The sequence below is a fragment of the Lipotes vexillifer genome, unplaced genomic scaffold (genome assembly GCF_000442215.2).
Source record: "Lipotes vexillifer unplaced genomic scaffold, Lipotes_vexillifer_v1.1 scaffold1962, whole genome shotgun sequence".
Classification (NCBI taxonomy): Eukaryota; Metazoa; Chordata; class Mammalia; order Artiodactyla; family Lipotidae; genus Lipotes; species Lipotes vexillifer.
The window spans coordinates 633683-643251 of NW_006782699.1; the positions used below are offsets into that span (position 1 = coordinate 633683).

At 45.9% G+C, this 9569-nt stretch overlaps 1 protein-coding gene across 1 annotated transcript in view; it reads right to left on the bottom strand.

Moving 5' to 3' along the window:
* ZFHX4 (zinc finger homeobox 4) overlaps positions 1 to 2723 on the bottom strand; it is a 179049-nt gene extending 176326 nt beyond the window's left edge. The window contains exon 1 of the mRNA XM_007455363.1: positions 2642 to 2723. The gene's annotated coding sequence lies outside the window, so the exon portion shown is untranslated. The remainder of the gene's footprint in view (positions 1 to 2641) is intronic.
* Positions 2724 to 9569: the final 6846 nt, after the last annotated feature.

Below are 9569 nucleotides of genomic sequence, written 5' to 3' on the forward strand. Positions count from 1 at the left end.
CCTGCTGATTGAAACCGCAAACGTTGAAAACTATCAAATATTCCCTTAAGGATTTTTTTTTTAAGAAGAGGAAGGAAAAAAGAAAACCTTCGTTTTCTTTAATATGCTGCTCCGTGGAGAAGAAAAACTCTAAAACACAATCAGTCACAGAGATTGTGAAATAATCCCAATCCCTCCTTTCTGTTGTATTTAAACCATCCTTTCCAACAACTTCTAGACACAATTGTTTTTATTCTTCAGTTAGAAAAAAGAGAGGAAAAAAAGAAAGAAAGAGAGAAAGTCTGAGCTTGCTCTGTCAGTTTTGCCAGTAAATATAAAGTAAAACAAGTGTTGATGGCACCGAGAGTGTTACATACCCGGGCTGTGTTTTTGCATTGCTCTCAATGGAAGCGATCGATGCCCGTGTCACTGTCGCGTCCCAATCGCAGCCAAGTCTCAGCCTTAATCTAAGCAACATCCGAAAAGGCAGCGGCACCCGCAGCCTCTCCCTGACTCTTCCATCCATCCACCCAACTAAAAATATAATACTACATATGAGCTTTAACCACTCCACGTTTATAGGGATCAAGCCACTGAAAATCCAGAACACAATAAAAAAAAAAAAAAAAAAAGCCCTCCTTCTGTCTCTTGTCTCTCTCTCCTCTCTCTTCCTCTCTCTCTCCTCTCTCTCTGTCTCTCCTTTTGCCATCTACATGATCCTTGATTAAACATGGAACAGAGTTAATAAAAAAAGTGGGGGGGAGGACTCAAGGAGAGGAAATGCAACTGTCAGAAATCGGGACCGCCAGATTTCCTGGTGAACCTGCCTCTCTGAGTCAGTCAGTGTCAATCCACCATCTTCCGCCAGTGAACTTGTCTTTGGGTTTTTGTTTGGTCTGGGGGGGTTGTTGTTGTTGTGTGTGTGTGCTTTTTTTGGAACGGGGGAGGGGAAAGGCAAGGTGGGGGCTGGCGGTGGGGGGGGGGAGGGAGACCGTGTGTGTCTGTGAGTGTGTTGAGTGTGAGTGTGTATGTGTGTGTAGGGGTCGGGGTGGGGGGGTCCGTGTTCGCGATCTGAACCTCTGGTACCCACAAGGAGGGTGTCTCACCGAACGGTAGCTAAGACCTCACCAGGACCGCGCGGAGGCGAGGAGTTGCGGCCAAAGGCGCCCGCCGGAGCCTCGTCTCTGGGCCGGACCCCAGCCCGAGCGGCCGAAAGAAACCCCCCGCCCGGATCACAGGTAACAAAAGAAATACAAACCAGTGCACCGTCTTCGGGACTGGGGGTGGGAGGGGCTGGGTGGGGAGCCCTCTGTAACTTGGGTATCGGCAGAGAAACTTTATACAATTCCATGAGAAATTTTATTATTATTTTTCCGATAGAAAAGAGCAGAAAGAATGGGGGGGGAGGGGGGAACGAGATAGAAGTAGAAGGAAGGCGAGACCCGACGCATTCCAGCCCCTCTTCCCTTAGCTGCTCCCGGCCGGAAGGCGCACTTGATGCCGGGAGAGGCGAAGGTGAAGTTCGTTTGTAGACCTGGAACCCCTGTGGGGGGTGCCGGGGAATAAATCAGTTCTCACAACCGGCCACAGCCCCCCCCCCAATACACACACACACCCCTTGCCCTTCGCCAAAAGCAAAGGAAAAGATTCTTGACCCCGAGCCGCGCGCAGCTCTCCTCCTGTCTAAGACACACCCAGCAGCGAAAGCGCCCCGAGAGAGCTGCGGCCGCCTCCCGGGTCCCTGGCCCCGAGGCCCGGCGATCCCGCCTACTAACGGACCTGTCTGGCGTTCGCCGGGGCCCGGGTCCGCGCCGCCCGCGCCGCCTCCCTCTCCGGCGGGCGGGCGTCTACCTGCAGCCCCAGCCCCGGCTCGCGCCCCAGCCTCTCGGAACCCCCTGCCCACGGCGCACGGAGCCGCGGGCCTCCGCAGCTCCGGCGCGCTAAGCGCCCTTCGTAGAACTTGAGCGAGGGAAGAGGGGTGGTGAGATGAGGAGAAAACAGAGGCTGAATGGGAGGGGAGTGGAGCAGGCAGGGAAGAGGGAGAGAGGGGCTCCGAGTCCCACCGACCAACGTCCAAACTTTCGGAGGATGGGTGCGAAAGAAGGGTCATCCCCACCGGAGTGCGGGGGCGCGGGGCGACCGGGAGTCCCTGGCAGTGTCCGCGCCGCCGCGGAGCTGACAGCTTCCCCGCTACTCGAGAAAGCCCCGGGCTCGCGGTGGAGACAGAACCCGAAAAGACAGGCAAAAGGAGAGAAAACTGCTCGGCCAAACGTGGATGATCCGCCACTTAATCCAAAAGTTAAATCCCGAAAAACGCACACACACACACACACACACACACACACACACACACACACCAAGGAAAGTGGAAAATCAGGTCCTTCAGTGCCCCCTTCCTCCCTCGGCGGAGCAAATCCTGGAGCCAAAAAAGGGGGAAAGAGATAGAAAAGGGGGGGGCAGAGCGGAAGAGATGGTCGGGCTGAGGGGATGTGTGCGAGAGCGAGCGGGAGCGAGCGAGCCAGGCGCAGAGAGGGAGAGAGGCGGAGAGGGAGAGAGAGGGAGCGAAATATCAAAGATTGTGCAAGATCAGGCTGGAAAGATAATCGATACTCGACCTAAATTTAACACAAACTACTCAATAAAAGTTAAAGAAAAAACTTACTTTCCATTTCCCCTGCAGTTCCTACTCGATCTTCGCCTCTTTTTTGTTTTGCTTTTATTTTACTTACAGCTGATCACATCCAAGTAAAACGAGAGGGTTCATTAAAAAATAAAATATTAAAAAAATTTAAAAAATAATCCTCGAACTTTATTGGGTGAAAATAAAAACGCTGGAGCAGAAAGTGGGGGGCATGGAGCGGTCCTCGGGGGTCCGGGAGGAGTTAAAGCATGTGCCGACCGCGGTCTCGCTGTTTGGTTGTGAAGGGGTTGGGAAAAGGAGGAAAGGAAATGAAAATCCGATATGTCTTTATTCTGCTAATTATTATCGTTTTAGCCCTGTTTAAAAAAATGGCTGATTAAGTTGAGTGCGCATGTCTTTGTGTGTCTATTCCCGATATGCACTCTGGGAATGAGAGAGGAGAGCGAGGGAGAGGGAGAGGGAGAGGGGGGAGAGAGAGGTGTAATTAGTGAGGTGATCAACATTCCCCAGACTGCAAATGACGCGCAAGCCCGGACCCGGAGCAGCCCGGGAGCCTCGCGGCTTCCGAAGCTCGGAGCGCTGCGGCGGGAGTCCGGGACGCGGCGACCACAGAGAGGGCAGGGGATGGGGACCTCCGGGGCTCGCACCCCACGCGCCCCTGCGCGCGCGACTCCCAAACTTCACCACACACACACACCACACACACACACACACACACACACACACACTCGGCAAGGAGGGGGAGAAAATAAAACATAATACCGCCCAAAACGTGCCCTTTAACCACTCGAAAAAAATTTTGTTTTTATTTTAATGAGGCAAAGTAATTACTATCGGACCAGAGATTTGTTTACTAGGAAGCTTTAAGCAGAAAGAGGAGTGAGGGCAATGAAAAGGTTTTCTCTGCTTAGTTTATTCTGCTACGTACAGGAAAGCACTTTAACGGCGAAATGCGGGGTCCTGAGCAAATATGCAGATGTATGTAAATAAAGGGTGCCTGGCTGTGTGCAAATACCGCTCTGCCCAACCTATTTCAAAGGAGGGATTGCACTCTGGATCCGTAGCCACTCAGTGTGAACACGTATCTTTCGTTTGTACACGCAAGAAAGAAAACCCAGGGCGTGGAAGATGGAAGCGGTTAGTTTAGTCAAAGTAAACTTTCAAATGAGAATAAGGGATGGTTGCGAGGATGATAGTGAGGGTACGGTTCTAGCCCTTATGTAATATTTTTGAATATTTTATCAGAATTGCATAAGTTCAGTGTAATAGCTTTAAGAAGACTTAGGAAGAAAACCTTTCATCTTGCAAGTGTGTTGAATTATCTTTCTTGAAGCACATTATGATGAATTTTAAAACCCCACTACAGATCTCATTAGAATGAAATATACTTGGTATTTTCTGGTGCAAAATTTAAGGTGGCTGATTCTCATTTGAAAATCTAATTATCTCTTTCCAATATTACAGATGTGAATATGAGTGACACTTTCATTAAAAGATAATTAACTAAAACTAGGAATAGACATACTTTTAAATACCCCCTACTGAATATGGACTATACTGAATATGGACTATACTGAATATGGACTATATATATGTATATGTATGCATGTGTGTGTGTGTGTGTGTGTATATATATATATATATATATATATATATATATATATATTGATTGCTACTCAAAGATAGCATCTTGATACACTGATATACTGCAGTTCACAAGTAGACACCATCTATGTAATATTTCAAAAATAGGAATTCTAGAGAGAAGGTGAGAGTAACAAATCAAACAAGCTAAAAACAGGAAATACTTGCAACGTCCAGCTTCCTGGACAGGTGAGGCGTCAGCTGCTTTTGAGTTGACAGGCCTTTGAAGTTCTGGATGGCCAGGATCTGCTTCAAAACCTTGTCTTGGGCCTTAAGCACCAAATCTACCAAATACCAACAGAAAGGTTTACTGCACAAGCACTAGGAAAAACAGAGCCTGCAAATACACACACTTCTGGGCCTGAAACCTTGCGGTTATCAGGAAATATTTGGAAAATCCTAAGACTGATGCAAATGGGATTAAAAACCAAACAAAACACCTGGGAGGATAAAAGCATAGTCCTCAAAAGAGCAGACCTAGGCCCTGATCAGGAAAGCTGGTTGCCTACAGCAGCTGGGTAAGGTTACAATGAAAGTGCAGAGGCTTGGAGTGGAGAATAAACCCTAGATATGGTCTTTATTAAGAGAAAAAAGCAAATCACCACCATAAGAATCTAGAGTCAGTCCATGTACTAGTGTATTAGGAACCAGGACTACTAAACATTAACAGAAAGAAAATTATCTACTTCTCCAAAGACTTCATTCCATTTCAAACTTGTTTGGGAAGAAATCTGACCAAAGTGGACAGCTTCCTAAAATTTTTGATTTACTTTCTTTACAGCCCCACCTTTACACACAGCAACTGTATCATCGGTGTGCTAGTGGTGTCTGATAGCACCTCAGTGGGGTTTATCCATGTGCCTTAAGAAATATACATGCCCACGAGGGTAAAATTTAAATTCTCTGTAACTTGCAAGTGAAGAAGGCGTTTATGTAGCGTTACTGTTTACCGAGAAACACCCCAGAGAGCAAAGATTCTGGCTTTAAGAAACAATTTGAGGTGCGTGTAGGGGGAAGAGGGTGAGGGGAAATGAAGGCAGGGAAACTTTCAGGTTCAAATCAGAAAAGATCAAGCCCTTTGCGGGAGAGGGCTCCATGTACAAGCTCACTGATGGAAAAACCATTTCCTGCGATTTCAGACGGGTAAATGCGTATGATGAAGGAAACACCTGAGAACAATAAGTCTGTTTCAGGCTCAGGTGAAGAAAGGGGTCTATTTCTGGCACTGAAGAATAGGGAAATGATGATCATTTCGTTTTCAAGTTTTCCTTTATTTCTTTTGCCTTTTTTCTCCCTGAAACATCATCAATAATATTAATGTCATTGATGTCAAAACACCAAACGTCAAATCAGGAAAACCATTTTAAAAATTTTGTGGCTATTTCTCCTCTATGCCCTCATCCCTTCTTTCCTGAAAAATACAGCTGTAGTAGTACTAGTGTGTGTGTGTGTGTGTGTGTGTGTGTGTGTGTGTGTGTGTCTTGGAGAGGGGAGTTATCGAATTCTAAGAAAACAAAAGGAAGGAGGATTTGTAAGAGGGGAGCCCACTTTTGCAATCCCTTCTGCAAGCGAGTATTCCTCTTCTAGCGTTTGTGTGTGTGTGTGTATGTGTGTGTGTTTTCTTTTGAATCATCTCTTCCTCGTCCTCTTTCACCTCCTTCCTAAGAAGAGAAGCTGGGATGAGGGTCGGGGGTTAATGGGCTGAGGGGAAGGGGCAGAGAGGAACTAGCACAGAGTCAAGAGTTTCCTCCAGGGCTCGGCCTTGGAGCGCGTCAGCGCGCGAAGGGGAGCTGGGAGCAGCGGCCGCAGGTCTGCGAGGGGTGGGCCCGGAGGCGCGGAGCGCGGCGCCGCGGGCAGGGGCGCGGCGAGGGGAGCGAGCTCGAGCCCAGCCCGCGGGCTGCTCCGGGGCGCGGGCGCGATCCGCCCGGCTCGACCCGGCTGCGCTGCTGCCCCGCGGCCCCTGGCGCCCTCCTCCTCGGCCCCTGGCTTCGGGAAACCCAGCTGCTCCTCTCAGGTCTCTGCGGACTTCTCGCCGTCAACCTTTGACCCCACACAACACCCCCGCCCCCCATGCCGCTGTCCCTAAACTCTGCACGAACCCACCGCCGCCTTCGCGGAACGTTTGGCTACTTTTAGTTTCAAAGTGAAACGAGCAGAGGTTTCCCCGCCGCACCCAGAACTTTCCCTAGACCTTCTTCTGCACTTTCCAGGGCTGCCCCGCCGAGCCAAGCCCACTGCAGAGCACTCGGATCCTGACACCCGGCGCCGAGCTGGGGAAGGACCAGAAAGGGCTACCAGGTGGTTAGGTGTTGAGTGTTGGAAGCAAGGAGTAATTAACATTGAGACAAAAGGTAATTTCCACTCCCAGATTTTCCTCGGCGTATTTTATTTCCCACATCTCTGCGGAGGACACTCAGAGCTTTACAATCGGTTTAATGAGTCTTGAGCTGTATGTTCCCCCCTTCCCCCGCCCTGCCCTCGCTGAGTCACTAATAAATACCCCACCTCCCTCTCCCCCGCTTCCCTCCAGCTCAAGACTAGCCCCAGCCCAAGGGGAAAAGGTTCCCAGTCTTTTGACCGCGCTTCCGGGGTCTATAGATGAGCTCAGTTTGAAACGAGGTATTACAAGTGATTTCAGCGTTAGGAACCCTTTATGTCACCACAGACACTTTCAGATCCTCAGCCCCCCTCCTCTTTTCCTCTTTTTGTTGGGTCCTCTCCTCCCGGGGGCTATTTAACAAAGGCAGTCTGTTAACTAACATTTTTGTTTAACTCAGCAACTCCTTTCCAAAACACACTTAAACCTGATACCAAGGTCTGTTATTGTGTGTGTGTGTGTGTGTGTGTGTGTGTGTGTGTGTGTGTGGCGGGGGGAGGAGTATGTATGTATGTAAGGGGGAGACGATGAAGTTGACAGTGAATCGGAAAGTGCAGGGCTTATTGGGGAAAGTGTCACAAGCATTATATTTCTAGTGAAATAATTCAAGAAATTGTGTGGGAGAGCCACTTCCCATTACTATGAAAAAAAGTATATTTTCTTGAGAATTAAAAAAGAGAGGAGGGAGAATGGAAATATGACCTAACATCCAGAATGGACACTCTCTTTGATGGTGAGAGTGAACTAGATGAAATGACATTCAAAGACGAAAAGTATTTTGAGTGTGTATGTACGTGTTTGTGGGCAGTGAAATCCGTCGTTCGCTTATTCCCTCCCCTCCCCCAACCTGGTTCTTCTCTCCTCCGCAGTCTCATTTTTTTTTTTCCCCCAACATAAAAATGACCCCCTCCTGATCCCGAAATCTATCTCTGTACTTCCATATCCCTATATATTTCTACCTTTCCAGACTGAAGCCCAGTTTTTGCTTTAACTTCAAAGTAAATCGGTTTTACCTTTTTCCACCCCTGGAGGTTCTGACCTGGTTGTGTGTGTGTGTGTGTGTGTGTGTGTGTGTAGGGGTCATTATGTACAGTTAAACACAGGTAAGGTAAGGAATGGGGAGGGGAGAGGAGTTATATAGAGTCTGAGGTATAGAGGGTCTGAGGAGGGAAGAATTAAGGGAGGAAGAAAGGAAAGACAGAAAAAGTCAGACGCCCTCTGGCCTTTCGGAGGTCAGGGCTCAGACAGTACTGTGACCTTCTTTCCCCCTAGTCAACCAGACCAGTGTTTATAAACAAAATCAGGCAGGTCTCTTCCCAAACAATAGCACTTCACTAACTTCACAAGCAGTTCTTATGCAAATTAATGAGGACCACCACTGCCCCCCCACCCCATACACATGCACACTCACTCCATCCAGGGGCACAAGCACACCCTTCTCACAATACAAGGAGATATTTCCAGCAAGAGTATCCAACATAAATTTTACACTCGGTCTGGGGAAGAGCTGTAAGAGGCAGCGATGCAGATGGGAAAAGATAGACAAGTGAGGAAAAACAAAATAAAGAATAACTGATTTCATTGAATAGAAGATACAGTTGTGATCTTTTTAAACCTTAAAACATCTATATTTAGTCAATGAAATGCTGTAGAGACAATATATTAACTCCAGCCACTAAATAGAATTATTTTAAAACAGGACATTACATTCATCCAAACATCCACATTTCCAAGACAAAAAAAAAAAAAAAAAAAAAAAAAAGTCCAGATCTTTATAGTTGAAGAAAAGCCATCACCTCTGTATGTAACATCCCTAAATATTAGACACAAAAGCACCATTAAATCCTACAGCAAACAAACAGCCCATCTGATCTAAGTTACAAAATGTATAATTAAATCCATCTTTAATTACAAAAGGCAGCTAGCAAGCTAAATGAATCAAAGATTTTGAAACTAATGTTGTTTGCCAAGGTACAGAAATGATAGCTTTACATTATATTGTCACCAAAATTCCATTTCAGGAATATAAATTACAAGATAGGAAAAGAAAAAAAGGTGAAAGAAAAAAAAAGAATTAAATGATTTTCGAACTTTTGCTTTAAAATAATTATCAGTGAAAGTCTAACAGGAAAAGCTTAAGGAAAATATACCTCAGAGCAAAAAGATCATCTCCTTTTCTTCTTTGTCTATCAGTCCCCTGTTAAAGCATATGGAAAATGTTTTCAAAATGCCCAGATTTGGCACATTGTCATTGCAAAGAGAGGAGCGCAGTGATGCTGTTAGAGAAAATGGGAAATAAATTCAGGATTGGGTGCTGCCTCCTTCAATGCGGATTTATCTAAGTTTAATTTAATATTCCGCAATCACTGAATGATCGCATATAATTCACCAAGATTTTAAAGGGCTTTATTTAAATACCTTGAGCAACAAGAGGATGGAATTTAAACCACTGCGGCCATTGCTTATATATTTTATTTTCCTATTAGAACTTTGAGTGGCAATTTCTAATAATAAAAGAAAAAAAACGATAAAGATTTGTTTTTTTTTAAAGGGAGAATGTTAAAGGAAAGCGTTAGTTTTATTAAAATCATTCTGAACGTAAAATCAAAAAGCACAAAATGGTTGTTTGTAAAACACTAAACCTTTAATCGATTTTATTGGCATTCCGATCGATTAGATAAACGGAAATCTATAGCAAACATCAAAGCATTTATAACATTTTCCCTATCTCATTTATAAACAAAACTTTTCTTTTCAGCAGAAAAAAGTGATTATCAAACGACTAACAGGAAATTCTTCAGATATCAAATTACGATAATAAAATTATTTCCACATGGAAAAGGATAATGACAATGATGATAGTAATTACAATAATGAATAATTCAACAACCCTTTGACATGTATGGAAGAACCTCGAGCAGAACCGCT